Here is a 7,020-nt window from a genome sequence, read left to right on the forward strand (position 1 = left end):
GTCTTCCATTGTCTTAATGTAGAGGTCTCTTGCTTGAGGGTACATTCAGGCACATAATTCCATCTTATTTCTATTCATATTGATGTTTTTAGTTTTATAGTTTAGATATAAAAGATTTACTCTAATGTTGGTACTGTTCTTGAAATATTGTATTTTAATTGTTAATTACTGCTCTTGTAGTTTAATAATTTCCCTATTTCCTTTCCTCACTGGGCTATTTTCCCTGTTGGAGCCCTTGGGCTTATAGCATTCTGCTTTTCCAACTAGTTTTGTAGCTTAATAATAATAGTAATAATGATAATAATAAAAATAATAATAATAATAATAATAATAATAATAATAATAATAATAATAATAATAATAATAATAATAAAGATAGAAATAATAATAATAATAATAATAATAATAATAATAATAATAATAATAATAATAATATAATAATAATAATAATAATAATAATAATAATAAATAGCAATTAATTGTTATGTTTTTTCTATCTTAACCTTCTTCAATAAATAAATCTAATCATTATTATTTTCGAGAACCAACTAAGCCCTCTATACCTTTATTTACTCCTTACTTTTGTTGTTGTTGTTGTTGTTGTTACAGATCTCGCGAACGAGCCCCTGTACCCCGTCGCCGCTCGGACAATGACGAAGAACCACCGCGCGTCAGCTCCAGGGCCTCCTCCGTCAGGAGAGGCCGTATGAGCGACTACATGCTCAGGGACGCTGCCGACGGAGACCACCTCAACTTCCAGAGGATACACGCAGCTCACAGCGAGACCGATGTCTCCAGATCCCGAAAGCCGAGCTACACCAACCTACCGGTAAGTGTAGCTTCTTGGGTGTAGCTTCTTGAGTGTAGGTTCTTAAGTGTAGCTTCTTCAGGAGGTACCGGCCACCAGGTCCCCAAAATCAGTCACCTATAGGTCTATAGTTTCGTAGAATCTTCTTGTAGTAGTAAATAACATTGCGATAAGTGTAGCCTCTCGAGTGTAGCTTCTTCACTGTAGTCTCTTCAGGAGGTACCGGCCACCAGGTCCCCAAATCATATTTTGGCCCCATAGTTTCGTAGAATCTTCTTTAGTAATGAATAACATTGCGATAAGTGTAGCCTCTTGAGTGTAGCTTCTTGGATGTAGCTTCTTCAGGAGGTACCGGCCACCAGGTCCCCAAAATCAGTCACCTATAGGTCTATAGTTTCCTAGAATCTTCTTGTAGTAGTAAATAACATTGCGATAAGTGTAGCCTCTTGAGTGTAGCTTCTTCAGTATAACTTCTTGTAGTAATGAATAACATTGATTGTGAAAGATTAGTGTTTCATATGACTGATTAGTAGGATTCATTCACAAATTTATTAGTTTGCACGAAAGCATTGATAACATAAGAAGGTACCTCAAAAGGTAACGGAAAATTAGATGGAGAAATAGTGTAATTTTTAGCTTTTTTTATTTCATTAAGCGCATTATAGTTATAAAAGAGGCCCTAAGCGCCAATAGGCGTAGGAGGAGATGATGCTGACGATGAATGATAGTTATAAAAATCCGAATAGCAATTAAATATGCCAAGAAGATGAAGATATCCATTATTTCTTCATCGGTTAAAGGAAACGACAATAAATTATCTTTCATCTGCTGTGTCCAACTTTGTATATCATCGACTCCTACATGACTTTCCCATCGCCAGATGAACCGTCCTGTGGATACCACCAGCAGTAGGACCAGCGTGGGAAGACGCCACCCAGGGGCGTCGTGAATCCGAATCCTCAGGTGACGAAGCCCTCGTCACCGAAAACTGCACTCGAGAGGTCGTAGGAGGTCCATCATTCGACAGCAGTCCTACGAAGAAGAAGACGCCGAGAGCGAGACCTTCGTCAGCGCTTCCAGCAACTCCTTGACCTTGTGGGGAACCGGGGAGCTCCCTGCGAGGAGGCACTCCTCGCAGGATTCCTGCCAGGAGGGACGATTCCCTGGAAGGCAGGAGAACCAGGGGACTCTCTGGACGTGCCCCAACACAGCAGGGTTCACAGACATCACTCTTGGGATTACGACGTCTCGAGGGATACTCTTCCAATGTGAGTTTTTCATTTATGTTTTGTTCTTTTTCACAAATTATTCTATTTATTTACTTATTTGTTTATTTACTTGTTAGGTGTAAAGATATATCTATATATATATATATATATATATATATAATATATATATATATATATATATATATATATATATATATATATATATATATATATATACACATACTATTTTATACTTACCTGGAACATGTCAGCCATGTGTATGTAATAGAATTAGTTGACGTAAAGACGTTTAAGATGATAATAATCAGAATGCTGAGAGAGAGAGAGAGAGAGAGAGAGAGAGAGAGAGAGAGAGAGAGAGGAGAGAGAGAGAGAGAGAGAGAGAGAGAGAGAGAGAGAGAGAAGGAATAGTTGACGTAAAGACGTTAATCATGATGATAATCAGAGTGATGTGTATGTGTGCGTTAGAGAGAGAGAGAGAGAGAGAGGAGAGAGAGAGAGAGAGAGAGAGAGAGAGAGAGAGAGAGAGAGAGAGAGAGAGAGAGGGTGTTCGTGACTGTCCAAGACCTACATAATAGTGACTGTCATTGCTGGTATTCATCATTTCGTTAACACGAATTACTTACCATTTTGGTTGTATCTGACACATTTTTTTATTTGAATAAATGAAGACTTTTGCGTGAATTTATATTATTATTATTATTATTATTATTATTATTATTATTATTATTATTATTATTATTATTATTATTATTATTGACAGTTCGTGTATATTCGTATATAAGTTTGTAATCTTATTAGACTTTTTTTTTATTAATTTCGTGACTACTATCACATATGGCAGTAACATAAAAGAGAAGTGGTAATGATTTTAGCATTTTATAGTTGCAACTTGTATATTAGCTGATGTTACTAAGGGAATACGTTGTATTCAAGCACTATTCAGATATTGTACACTGAAGATAAATTTATCATTTACTTTTGGATAATATTTCTTGAGAGTTTTGTATATATTCCTTCCCAAAAACGTAATTGGCACTTGAGTTTAACACTTCGAAGATATAAAAAGAAAATTTATCACATCTGCAAAGAAAAATTTATCACACTTAGCCAAGAACATCTATGACACCTGACAAAGGAAATTTATCTCACAAAGCATACAAAAATTTACTTGCCTTGGTAAAGAAAATTTATGACAACTGGGTAAGACAATTCATCATATCTGGCTAAGAAAATTCATCATACCTAGCAAAAGAAAATTTATTGACATCTTCCAAAGCAAGTCTATATCAGTCATGACAAAGAAAATTTATGAAATCTGCCAAAGCAAATTTATGACACCTGCCAAAGCAGAATTTATCACACCTAGCAAAGCAAATTTATCACACCCAGCAAAGAAAATCCTATCACACCTGGCCAAGAAAATGTGTATTACACTTGCCAAAGAACGTCCTATCACAACCTTCCAAATGTAAATTTATCACACAATGCAAAGAAAATTTATCACACTAGCAAAGAAAATTTGACACATGCCAAAGCAAATTTATCACACACATGACAAAGAAAATTTATTAAACCTGTTAAATCAAATTTATGACACCAGCCAAAGCAAATTTATCACACACGGCCAAAAAATAAAAAATAAATATATCACGCGTAGCAAAAGTAATTTAAGACACCTGACAAAATATATTTATCGTACCTGGAAAAAAAATTATCACACCTGCCAAAGGAAATTTGTTACACCTGGCAAGGATGATTTATATTAACTGGCAAAGAAAATTTAACACTCTTAGCAACATATATATATATATATATATATATATATATATATATATATATATATATATATATATATATATATATATATATATTCTGACAAGAATTATTTATTACAACTGGCAAAGAAAATTTACTAAACCAAAAGAAAATAGATCACACCTGGCTACATACAATATCGTTAGCATCTTGGATATGACACCAAACTCTCTCTCTCTCTCTCTCTCTCTCTCTCTCTCTCTCTCTCTCTCTCTCTCTCTCTCTCTCTCTCTCTCTCTCTACGTTTCATTCTCCATTGGGCTCCAACCGGAGTCCCTAGTTTATTTTTGCCTATTGGAAAAGGAGATTAAAAATCCGGAGTCTTCACCCTAAGCCTCTTATGCATCAGGTTTTCCTCTAAAAGGGACTCGTTTTTATTCACAATGCAGTAAGACTATCAAAGCGTATTCTATGTAGGTCACGAAAAGGAAGTTCTCAGTTCTCGGAGACAGTCATTGCAATCTGTATCTCTTTTAGTAGCATTAACATATTCGAATTTCCTGGTGCTATTTTTGAAGATATAATAATTTATATAACAAAGTAAAATACCGAATATTCTAGTAATATTTAAGAAAAATATATGATCATGGGAAGAACATATTATTAGAATGATATATAAGAGATGGATAGGACGAGCTAAGAAAATTTGCTGGTATAGACTGGTATAGAAAGACCATAAACAAGCGAGTATGGAAGGATTTGTCTGAGGCCTTTGTCCTGCAGTGGATTAGCAACGTCTGGTGATGATATATATATATATATATATATATATATATATATATATATATATATATATATATATATATATATATATATATGTGTGTGTGTGTGTGTGTGTGTGTGTGTGTGTGTGTGTGTTATATATAAACACAGTGAATTGGGTGAAACTCCGAGAGTAAGCCATTTAGCGTCAAGGTGAACCTGGGGGTGTGGGGCAACAGTTGAGCTCTGGAGTAAGAATTCAGAGAGGCTGGGCAGCAAGAATGGAATCAGGAATGGAGCTACAGTAGAAGGTTAATTATAAGATAAACGAAAGGAAAGAAACAGAGTCAAACTGATCTCTGATGTATAGAATGTGGAGGGTTAACAGGTATTGAGCGATTAGATTGAAAAAACAAATTGTTACAACGGTTAGCTCGAGTGAAGTGATGGAGCGTAGAGGCACTGAGAGGGAAGAATTACCACAAAAGGAAAGGATGTTATGTGAGATTTAATAAATAAACAAAGGAGAGAGAGAGAGAGAGAGAGAGAGAGAGAGATAGAGAGAGAGAGAGAGAGAGAGAGAGAGAGAGAGAGAGAGAGAGAAAGGAAAGGTGTATATAACTTGGCGAACTGCTTCGCTTGATTTCTCCTGAATTATTTTCACCCGAAGCACTTGATTGTGTTGGATGTAATTTAAGAATAGGGGCCATATGGCCCCTTATTGGGTCCGGAGGCCCAATCGGTACTTGTATAACTGAGGAAAGTCTTGTAGCTTAAGTTAAGAGGTTGAACAGCGGAGATAAAGTAAAAAGTTTAAAAATGCCCACAGCGCATCACATGAGGGGTACTATGAACACATTGTCCCAAAGAACATCTATGATGAAATTATTCATATAAATGTACTTGGATGTACAGCAAGCAACGACTACCATTCTGCACAGAGCTGCAAGATTCAGATATGATATCGACTATCCCTTATAGATACTTGTACCGAAACCAAAACTCATTCATTGTCACATTTTCAAATCAGGATTTCAAAAAAAATGACTGGCACTCAGTGTGCTTGAACCCTCAGACAAAGCTGTAAATAAAAAGTGTAATTTGTTTTTCTTTTATTATGAATTAAATGTGTAGGCTATTAGAATAACCAAATCAAAAGGACAGTAGAGGACAATGGAACAAGACGGTGATGTACTGTTAAACACATGAATTCCTGACACACCTCTGAGGAATTGCACCATGTCACACCCTTACTGCGTCGCGAGTAACCAAACAGATAGAGTAGGGAGAGATGGCAGAACAAAAACTAGCAGCGCAGTAAGGATGTGACAGGAATTCATGTGTCCGACTGTACTTAATTGAACTCTTGCGCATACAATACCGGGAATGATTCTGCTCTGAGATTCCAAATGAAAGAATAGAAACTTTCCTTAATTAAGGACTCAACTCACAGGGCGTTGTATACAGAGTCAGTTTGCTCCTTCATTACTTAGAGAAAAAACTCATGTTGTATAACATTCAATTCGCCCCCTAATTACTTGAGGACATAACTCAGGTTGTTGTATAAAGAGTCAATTTCACCCTAATTACCTGATGACGACACAACTCACAGGTTGTTATATAAAGAGTCAATTCGCCCATCAATTACAACCACTTTCCAACCTTCTACAACAGGCTTTTCCCCAGAGTAGCATCATGTTGTAGAATGACCTCCAAAGCCCTAAAGCTGCGCCATACAGCCAAAGTTCCTAAACCCAATCCAAGCCAATCCAACGAATGTAAATATCCACCAACCGACGTTGTACTGCCTAAAAGTATACGAAAAAAAAGAGAGTGAACTAGTTAGATCAGTACACACTACACGGTAAACAAAGCTTCCAAAAAAACAAAAGAGAAAGTAGTTTTTGGTGTTTGGAGAAGGATCTTGGAAGCTCCTGTATTCGAGTAGCTTGTGTTCCTAGCTAACACCGAACGTTTACAGAAGCGTTTTCCCTCTTATTTAAGGCCACCTTTTCCGTTACTTTTGCGTCGTACTCCATTTTGAGGATCATGTTGGATTCTGTTCCAGTTATAGTGCCTTTGTTAGAGTTAAAGTTACTTATTTTTTTGTGTTTCAACGCCTGGAATCGAGTTAAAGTTTTATTCTAGTCTAACATTCGATATTAGTCTTCTATGTACAATGTGATCTTATAATTGTTGATCAGAAATTCCTCTTCTTTTATTTATTTTTTTGTTAAGAGCTTGCCATGAGAATGAGTTGGTATATTAAATGTCATAACTACGATTTGATATTTTAATCGTTGTTAGGAAATTTCTCTTCTTTTCTTTATTTTTTGTTAAGAGTTTCCGATAAGTTCCGGTTGATATGTTAATTGTAAAAACATTCATATTTAGTCATCAATAGTATTTTACAGTCTCAGGTCAGGAACCGATTTCTTGTGTTAGCACAGTTCCTATTTGGAA

General features: G+C 35.8%; 1 pseudogene; it reads left to right on the forward strand.

Annotated features, from left to right (window-relative positions):
* The first annotated feature begins 619 nt into the window (after positions 1-619).
* The window catches only part of LOC137652054 (regulating synaptic membrane exocytosis protein 2-like), a 163,133-nt pseudogene continuing 156,732 nt past the window's right edge, over positions 620-7,020 (forward strand).

The sequence above is a fragment of the Palaemon carinicauda genome, chromosome 13 (genome assembly GCF_036898095.1).
Source record: "Palaemon carinicauda isolate YSFRI2023 chromosome 13, ASM3689809v2, whole genome shotgun sequence".
Lineage (NCBI taxonomy): Eukaryota > Metazoa > Arthropoda > Malacostraca > Decapoda > Palaemonidae > Palaemon > Palaemon carinicauda.